Source organism: Pteropus alecto, unplaced genomic scaffold (genome assembly GCF_000325575.1).
Source record: "Pteropus alecto unplaced genomic scaffold, ASM32557v1 scaffold35, whole genome shotgun sequence".
NCBI lineage: Eukaryota > Metazoa > Chordata > Mammalia > Chiroptera > Pteropodidae > Pteropus > Pteropus alecto.
In genome coordinates this window covers 4,849,967-4,859,838 of record NW_006437828.1, presented here as the reverse complement: position 1 = coordinate 4,859,838, position 9,872 = coordinate 4,849,967, and the positions used below count along the sequence as shown (strand labels likewise).

The 9,872-nt window shown below is 32.8% G+C and overlaps 1 pseudogene; it reads left to right on the top strand.

Moving 5' to 3' along the window:
* Positions 1-9,303: 9,303 nt before the first annotated feature.
* Positions 9,304-9,422, top strand: LOC112482261 (annotated as a pseudogene).
* The last annotated feature ends 450 nt before the right edge of the window (positions 9,423-9,872 follow it).

Sequence of the window (9,872 nt, the reverse complement as noted above, 5' to 3'; positions counted from 1 at the left end):
TTTTTTGGAGATAGTAATTTGAAAGCAAACATTTTTAATTGGCAGAGTATGACTTTATTAAGAGAGAAATGAATTTTCTCTGAATGCTTAAAGTTGGACGGCAGCAGTATAAGACAAGTCTGGATAACTAGATTATAGAGTCTACAAGAAAGGCATCAAATGAATATGAATTATGACATGGATTTTATACATGCAAAATGATGAAGAAAACCTAATTTTTGAGTGTTAAAGCTGCCTAGGCTTCCATTTTGCAGTGACCTCGAGCTGATACCAGCCCCCAATGGAAGTGAATGTCCCATGTAACAGTCCACAGGGTCACAAGGAGATATGAGCTTTTGATGTGAGTTCCCCAACAGTCCTTGTGATCAATATTCTCCCCTGCTTCCTAGTACCTGAATGCCTTATGCACCTGTTAGATAAGTCTCCACTGTGGCTTACCTAAACATCATTCTTTTGGTTTAAATGGACCAATGTGGTCTAGTCTGGGAACCCCGAACCTCAACCCTTGGGCCCTAATAAAGGCACATGCCCCACGTAGCCCCTCAAGGCTTGCTGGGTACTTCCTCCAGGATCTGCACAGAACAAACTTCTCTATGTTAGCTCTCCTTGTGGTCTGTTGTTGAACTGAGGACCACCATCAGGAACATGGGGCTCCACTTAATAAGTGTGAATTTGACAACTTCATAAGATTCAGTCTCAGGGTAAGCTAATGAGAGAAGAGAACCAAAGATTAGAACTAACTGTCCCTTGCTGCTTTGCTCCTGTTAAAAGTCTGGTGAGATAATGGCAGAGATGTTGATCTTGGCTTGTAGGACCCTGACCACATTATATCTGGTGCTTGTTCCCCCATCAAACAATTACTATGGATGCTAATGACCTCTGATAATCAATGCAGTGGGCAGAGTGCCAACATAACACAGCAACAGCAGAGTAGCAAGAGCAGGTGTCTGAGCATATTGAATGAGGGGGCGAGTGATAAGAGATTAATTTAGAGTTTCTTGTAAAAATTTTAATTTTATTATAATGGAACGAGAAGCTTTTGAAGTCTATATACATTATAACCTTTTGATCTGTTTCACTTTTTATACAAACCACTCTAGGTGCTGTAAAAATACACCGTGGAGTTGAAAATGGAGACAAAAGGTTTTAAAATGAGAGATTAGTTAGTAGTCGATAGTAATTGCTCACTTTACAAATGACTGTGGCTTTGACTAGGGTTGAATCACAAAATTGTGACAGGTGATCAGGTACATGAATCATATGAGAGACAGAACTGAACTGACATAATAATGAAATTGTTATGGGCTATACAAATAGAAGGAGGATAAATTATTCCAAAGTTTAAGTAAGAACATGAGAGAGGGTGGTGGTAAAATTTGCTGTGATGAACTCATGGTGCTACCAGATTTTATGCTACTAAATGTCTGAATCCATTAACTAGATCCCTTGGCTTATATTCATACCCTTTCAGTTATCTCCTAGTGATATTTTCCTACCATGTTTTTTTTTTTAGGCAAACACAGAAGTCTGACCTACCTCTTGTAATATCTTTCACTGTAAATTAATTAATTGCCTCTCTGGATTATATACTTTGCGTTTTGTGAGTTCTAATCAGTGAAAATCATCCTTTAAAATTCCAGTCAACAGTGTTAAGTAACAGACTTATATTTTGGTCCCCTTAGATAATACAACAAATTCAACAAAGTAAAAGATATTTTGCAAAACAAACTACTTAAGTAAAAGCCCTATGGAACAGTTCTCTTTCCATTCAAATTTTCATATCCGGCCACTTATGGTACACTATGCAAGAAACATAAAATGCATATTTCTGGTCAACAAGAACCGTTAGCACTCTTCGGGGGAAATTAATTCCTCTTTCTCTTATGTCCTCACTATGTCTTGTTCCTGGAACAATTCTGGAATAAGTGACTTTGCCAGCAAGTTCTCTCCTTAATCCCTGCAGGCACTGAAGTTCTTCCAGAGATGATTGTTAGTACAAGCATATAAAAAGATTTGCTCCTCAAGACATTCTCATTATTTATTATTTTGAAAAACTACTAAAGCTCCATTGCTCCAGTAAAGCAGAAAACATTTGTCACCCATCCGTGACAATTCCTTATCTGCAGTTTCCTGTCTATAGTTTAGGAAAAAAAAAAAAAAAAAACATCGTGGTTCAAAACTAATCCAGTGAAACTGCTCTTTAAGCAACCTTCCTGAGCCTAGTTGGATTTTTTTCTGAAAACTTGGTGTACAGAGAGGAAGGTATATTTTAATTTTAAGATATACCTTCCTGAAGAAAGTTCATTATAGACTGAAAATTGTACTATACCTTATTAAAAATTGCTTTGTCCTAAAGAATGCATTATACATTGTTTTTGCCTCAGTATTAATACACTGAGTCTACATCCAGGTTACATTTTAAGGTACTCTAATTAACAACATACTCTCCAGGGATGGTTATGTTAACATTTGAGAGACTAAGCAGAAGTTTATGGTTCTAAGCATTAATAGTGCTACAAATAATTCATCACTGAACATACTAATAGGAGTTAATATGTATAGATATATTTACTAGGCGCATTATATAGACATTCATACAGTTCTATGAATATTATATAATCATGTGACACCCCCAGCAGTTTTACACACTGCAGTGACACCTGAGACCAAGAACCCCATTCAGTCCTGAATCTCACTAAGGATGGAGGATTCATATACTTAATCAACAGAGATGTAGGTAACTGTGCAAAAGAAATGGTGCCTTTTTGCTTTAATCACTGAAAAGGTTTGTTACATGGTAAAATTTGGTCTTAGATTCACATTCATTCTATCAAACAACCAAGCTGTATGACTATGGTGGTGAGAGACTAAAACTCTTTTCTTCCTCTAAATCTGGAAGCTACAAAGATGAAGTAGGGACATGATAAGGGGAAGAGGCAAGGTAACATTTATTTAACATTTATAAAGCTTTTGACTTTATATTAGATCAACACATTTTACATGTTATGGTGCATATATACATCATCTGGGGATCCTATTAAAATATGGAGTCTCATGTACTAGGTGTGGGGCCTGGCCCGGTAGCTTAGCTACAGGACTGCTGATACTCCTCACCCAGTAGGGAGGTAAGATGTCAGTGTCGTGTCTATATGCAATTTAAAAATAAAATAAGTATCCGCATTTGGGAACGCTTGCTTAAATCTGTAATATTGTCCGACTTTTCAAAAACATTTAGGAAATTATTTTTAAAATATCCCTTTCAGAACCCTAAATCTAAAGGAATGGGAATTTAGAGATTTTCTGTATCATTCTGTGATAGATGTGTGTCTTTAAACTTTCTAAGGATAGTTTTGAATTGATTGCTAAGCACTTTCTGTCTTGATTCAATTATGCTGCCTCCAGATACTACACTCAGTTATAAAGTATTTATGAAATTATCGTACCGATGACACAAAAATACAAAAAATGATGGATTTCTTAATGCTTAAAGGAGAGACTTTCTTCCTTTATACTTTTCTTTTTCTCCTCCCTTCCTGTTTTCTCTCTCTCCCTCCTTCCTCCCCTCATTTCCCCTTCTTCTTCTCCTCTCTCTTCTCTCTCCAACTCGCAACAAGGAATTCAGCTAAGTTCTGAATTTTTTAAACGTCATCAATCTTATGACTATTATTTATCAAAATTTCAGTTGATAGAAATAATTTTTAGGGAAGATGGCCCAAAAGATATAGAATTCATTTTCTTTGCTTTATAATGCCTGTTGCCAGTTCAGAAGACAACTGGATATTTATGTCACAATTTCGTGGTCACCAACAGAATTTCTGTTATAAAATAAAGTTGTTTATGTTATAAGTCAATATTCAGAATTTTCTTTACAGAAAACCCAGAGGAAAACTCCATTTATATCTTGTTATCAAAAATAATTTATTTCTCCTGAGAAACCTCTTTTTGTTGTGGTTGTTATTGTTGCTTTAATCTCACATCATTTTGAATTATTTGACTGATAAGTTTTCCCTCTTTTATTTTCCTTCAAAGGATAAATCTGTGACCTCAAGTTTAGCATGTATAAAATCATTGTTTAATAATTTTAACCTTATCCAGAGCTTTGTTTCTCCTACTGTTATTTTTATTTTTTCATTCTCCCCACTTTCAACTCATTTTGTAATGAGTTAATGAAAACTGACTTTCTGAAACAAATCTGGACATGAGTAAAATATAGTAACTAAAATATATAAAAATCAAAGAATAAATTCAATATATGTAGGTTTATCTAAAAATAGCATAATTGTAATGGCATTCACTATTTTGGATTCCCAGTATTTAAAGCAAAAACTTTTTTTTTCCAGGACATTTCGCTTCTGTTTAAAATGCATGTGGATGTTTAAAGCACAATATTACTTTTTAATCTTTTTCTATAAAAGTATTTATAAAACAAACCTCATATATTGCATTATCATGTTCTAGTTCTGCATGAATTTTAATAATACTATAATAATTGAACTGAGTCAAATAATTTTCTTAGAGACTAAGATAATGTGCTTTCCTCAGTAGTTAAATCATTGCCTTTAGCTAAGAATACATGAAAATTAAAATATTTATTTTCTATCCATCAGTCGCTTATTAAGCAAAATAAGAAAACAGTTTTTTTAATAAGAATCATGATTTCTAATAGAGGTATCATCATTAATGTGTCAAAGAAAATAATGAAAGCATTTGTCTCCTCGTTTACTTTATATTCAATAGTCTTCCTAGTAGTAGCTGAATAGTCTCTCAAAGTTATATCTCCTACCACGTTTTTAACGTGCCCAAAGGCTGGCTGAAAACACTAATCATTTTTGGCTTTTTGATATTTTCTGAACTGGCTCTTACTCCCTTCCTCCTCTTTACTTGAGAATATTTTTTTTTTCCCCCCCAGAGCCAGGTAGTCCCTCATCGACTGAATAAAATTCTATACATCCTTCAAGGTCCAACATGAAGATCGTTTCTGAAATCTTGAAAATTCTTTTCCACTTTCTAACTCTGTCCACAGAAAATCACTCTTAATTTGTATATTAGAGTATACTTTTAGTATTGAGCTGGCTATTGTTTTTGTATTTGATCAAAGTATTTATATACTTTGGAATATATCTCTTGCTATATTTGCTGTTTATTTGATTAAATGTTCTATCACCTCTGTCACTACTTGAAGACATATTTAAATGTTAAAGTTATCAACAGTTGCCAGCATGATGCTTGGTACAGATAGATGTTTAATGCTTTATCAAATTGAATTAAATCTCCAAACTGTAGAAAACAGAAATCATGGTGGGTAGTAATCTGCTTGGTATTAAGAAACCATATATTTAGCCTTAGTCATGAAAAATTAATGATTTTCTTCTATAAATAGAGAATTCCACCATGTTAGGACAAGCAAAGATGCAGAAAAATCTCTCTTCATAAACTTCACTACCACGTTTATATACAAAGCAAGTTAATCTACTATTATAGAAGTTAATAAATGAAGTTGCAGAAGTCTCGGATTGAATTCTGAAATAACTGATGACTTTACATGTAAGAACCACGGTCGATTTAGAGAAAGAAAATTTCTTTTCATCTGAAGACGCCAGACATGTCGTTCTCTACTTTGTCATTTCTCATCTACTGTGTTCTGTTCATCATATAACTTGATGAAGTCTTCCTTGGTATTCCTAGAACATGACACGAAAGGCATCCTCCTGCCCCATGTCCTTTTCATTGTTTTTTTCATCTCCTTGAAGCCCTCTTCCCACAGATGTTCACAGAATGTCAAAACCTCAGAAAGACTTTCCCAGACCACTCTGACCCTTACTCCCTCTACACAGCTTATGTACTCTTTACACTATTACATCTTCCCATTGTTTTAAAATCTGAAACAAATTATAAATGTGCTTGCTTATTCTCTTCCCACTGGAATATAAGCTCCTTGAAGTTAGGGGTCTTATTTTCTTTTCAGTATTATATTGTAGTACCTAGAAGAAGGCCTGGCACATTGTAGGTACTCAATATATCTTTGTCGAAGAAGTAGACAAATATATATAGTAAGGTAAGCAAATAATTGTTACTTCATTCCAATATATCTGAATTGCAGTGATAATACATATAGCGTGAAGTACAGAAAAAATTTAAAAATTAGAAATGCCCATATTTAGGAAAATAAATTTCTCTCTTTTCTTATTTTTTACGATCATATAATTTGTTCTGAAGTAAATATACTAGTTAATGAGTAGTTAAATACATGCATTAATATGGTAGTAGTGTATATTTTTAGAAATGGAATTACTGAAATTGTTTTGAGAAAGCGTCAAATTTTCCTGAAAAAAAGCTTGGACCAATTTACTGTCCCATGAAGTTATATGAGAATTAACTGACTTATCCTCTGCATTAAAACTTTGTAACCTCTGTAATCTAACAGGTAGATAAGATAAATAGTTATTTAAAATTTGTGTTTATTTATGAATGAAGTAATGATTTGTAAGCCATTAGAAGGTAGTTATATATTTCCTATGAACATCCTATTAGTGCCTTGTGCATATTTTTTATTGGAGTGTTGATTGCTTTACTTATTTGTAAGCATTTGTTAAACATTACATGGATTTTCTATTTATCTGTCTTATGTGTGCTGCTAGCCATGACATTTTTATTGTTATTCTATATTTTAAATTGTCATTCCTAATTTCAATGCATTGTGATAAGAAAATATGGAAATTTCCGAATTTCTATTGCATGAATTATTTTATTCATTATAAATGAATAAAGTATTTTTTTGAATTTGTTTAAGTAGTTTCTATGTTTTTGTCATGGTATATTGATGGTATTTAGTGGGAGTTTTGCAACAGAATTTTCATTTTCAATTTTATTTTTTTAACTAACACATGGCTTTGTTAAAAAAAATATCAAACTCTATGAAAAGATTTATAATAGAAAATAAAATACTCATGGCTGATTCTCACTCCCCAGAGGAATGACTTTCAATTCTTGTAATTGTTCTCCTAGTGTTTATCTCTGCTTACCTTTTACTTTGATCATTACATCACTTCTGAGTAACATATACTCCAATATTGACTTTTTTCAGGTAATAGATAACTTTCTCCCACTTATATTTATTGAAATGGAATTGTTTAGTAACAGGTCTGATACTTCTTATTACAGTATGCTTTCTTTTTCATGGTTTTCTTTTCCTTTTTTCTATTATAATTTTTGTGTCCTGAATAAATTAGGGTAGGCTACACTTTCATAGCAAATTGATTAAAAGGTATGGCTCAATATGTTAAAAGCTTATTTCTGGCTATTCTAAAATCATATTTATCACTTTTTCTTTCTTATTCAGTATTTCTCACACCAGATTGCAAGTTCCATGAAAGCAAAGATATTTCATATTCTCAAAAACTTTTATTAAATAAATAAATATTGTAGTATTTGTGTCCATTTTCTTAGTAAAAATTGCACATTGTTTAGATTTAGTAATATGTGTAACCATTTTTTTCTCACCTGTCCATTTATCTTGGTTTCTTTGTGCCATATTGACTAAATTTTTATCATCAGAACTATATGTATATCCATAATTAATCTAACACTATTCATTTATTCCATAAATATATTTTGTATACAGGTACAATATTAGCTTGTTGGATACATACATATATATATATTTTTTTTCTTTTAGATGAAAAGCTTTCTTTCTTTGTCTGGGTCAAGTATCCCTAGTGTATGCTTCAGTAGCATCTTTTACAAAGAAATTGTCTGTCACACAAAATTAACATCATGGGGACTCTCATCCCTTCTTCTGTAGTCAGTTCCCTGTGTTGTTCTGAAACTGTAGAGAAGACAGACTATTCTGACTCAAGTATTCTAGTTTTTATTTGGCCCCATGATTCATTCGATTTTAGAGGAATACACAATGTAGGTGTTAAATTTAGGCCAAATATATATTTTACCAAGGACTAACATACTTAAAATACACTAAATTGTTTGCGACTCACCCCAAACTCTATGATCTCATTTCCTACATTTCTTCCCATTGTTCACTTGTCCCCTGCCAGATTATTAGGGGCCTCCCTAATAATCTTTCTTAAACAAGCATTCCCCAATCTATCATTTTTTATCATTCATCTCGCTTTCTGTGCCATCACGGCACTGATTTTTAGCAGTGATATAACTTGTTAGTTGTCTGTTTTCTCCACTAAAACATAAACTCTATGAGAATTTTATACATGTCTGTAAACATCTGTTTCCCCATATGGAGGTAAATGCCTGCTCAATGAATGTTGGTTGCGCGAGTGAATCAATAATGCATCAGTGACACATGATGGATGTTCAACAAGTGCCAGTCAATAACTCCCCGCCAAATGCCCCAGATATTTACATAGATGAATATTTAACATGAAATAGAAAGTATATTACATTCAAGATAATATCCAAATTATGTAGATAATTTAAGGTGTTCAGATATGTTTTCAATACTTTTTTATGCCTGGATACAAAGTATCATACGATTCTATTAAATAAGCACAGTTCCTGTATTCAAAGAATTCTCAGTCTAGGGAAAAAGATAAGAATATGTGCATGTATATTTCAAACTTTGTAAAAGGTCATGTCGGATAACAATATTTTTGAGGTCTGAGATTAAAATTTTAAATATCAAATTGTCTTACGAAGTCTAGTACCAAAAAAACAAAAAACAAAAAACACACAGAACAAAACATCCATACTGTTGGATTGTATTTATTCTTTATTTGTTGACATCCTTCTTAGGTTTCATTCTGGTGGGCTACACCTAACTATAATCTCCTATTAAGGGTAATTTTCTGTTCAAGTAATCTGCCTTCATACTGAAAACTGAATTTTTATTCCTTGTTTACTGTACTGGTGATTTCTGCCTTCTTATGTTTATCAGTCCATCTTATTAGGCCAAACTTTTCAAAGTACATTCTGGAAATAAGACAAAACTTAGGTAACATGTTATTTAAAAATACATCGGAGTTTTTTTTACACTGAAATAAGTATAAAAATATCTAGTTCCTACTCCATCCCACCCAGCTCTAACGGCAACAGTTATTATAATGCAAATTGCCACTGTTGAGATACATCTTTTCATCTCTATAAAATAAAAATCATTAAGTATTCATTTTGTAAAATGTAGCACCTAAGTGCTATTCCTTCAGGAGACCAGTGCTAGGCCACTAACACTGCTGTATTTACTGTAATTGAATTTCTCTAGAATAGCAAGCTGTTAGGACTATTAAGTGCCCAATCAGAAACTTCCTATATATCTCAATTAAAATGTGATAGCTAGTCTATGGCCATGCCACCCTGAATGTACCAGATCTCGTCTGAGCTCAGAAGCTAAGCAGGATCAGGCCTGGTTAGTACTTGGATGGGAGACCACCTGGGAATACCAAGTGCTGTAGGCTTAATAAAAAATAAAATGTGGCAGCTACACAGGATAGATAAACCTGCATGCCTTTAAGCCATATGAAACTAAGGGTTTGCTATCAAATGCATACTTAAAAAACAAACAAACAAACAAACAAAAAACTAACTCTTTATGAACTTTATGTACCTATATATTTTATCCTTCCAAAATTTTCATTACCTCACTTATCCTCTTGAAGTAAAGCCAATTCAAGACTATTAAGGTTAGAGGTCTATCTTTTATCAATTGTCCTTAATGATTTTAAAACAATCTATATATTGGAATAAAGTGAAATTATAATTATGACTCATTACAGTACTACCAAACTGTCAAATTGAAACTGTTCAGTGATATTTACCCAATAGTGCTTAGGGTTTGTTTGGTTGCTTTAAGGAGCAAAGCAGTTAATATGTGCAGCAAATGTATTTTTCAGTATTTGATTTTTAAA